This window comes from Parus major, chromosome 22 (assembly GCF_001522545.3).
Source record: "Parus major isolate Abel chromosome 22, Parus_major1.1, whole genome shotgun sequence".
Classification (NCBI taxonomy): Eukaryota; Metazoa; Chordata; class Aves; order Passeriformes; family Paridae; genus Parus; species Parus major.
This window is the reverse complement of record NC_031790.1, coordinates 557,794-558,469: the sequence shown is the minus strand read 5'-3', so window position 1 is coordinate 558,469 and position 676 is coordinate 557,794.

Here is a 676-nt window from a genome sequence, read left to right as displayed (position 1 = left end):
CATCCATCATCCATCATCCATCATCCATCCATCATCCATCCATCATCCATCATCCATCCATCCTCCTCTTCAATTTCCTTCCTTGCTCAATTTGCCCAAATCTGTCACCAACAGCCATGGTCAAGTCGTGCCTGTTTAAAATTAATCCTCTGTGCTTTTAACTAATCACCAATGAATTTTACTGCATATTAGGCTTCTTTTAAAATGTAAAAAAAATGTTTCTTTGGTTCTTTTATTTAATTTTTCCAGGAATTTCAGGTCAAGGCTGCTCCCTAATCAGGGACCTCAGACACAGCATTGCAGGGAAGCAGGAGAGGGATGCAAACGTGCTGTACCACCCACAACATGTGATTCGAGATTTTCCAAAATACAGGGATGGAATTAGTGCAAAAATGCCCCACAACGGTCCCTGTCAGGAGATAACTGTGGCATGAGGTAACTGCTGGCTGTGAGATGGGAGATAAAGAGGAGTGTGACACTGACAGTGTGATGAGCTTGCAATGGAATAACTAAAATTAGTTTCCATTCCTGCATCTGCCCAAGCCCTTTTTCCCGTGTGCCGTGGTGGTTCATGGCTGCCCTGGATTCCCTGTCCATAAATGGGCTCCTCACAGGGCTCTGCTCCCATTTCAGATGTCCCTGGAAAACGAAAGGATCATTTATTGAAAGGGCTCTG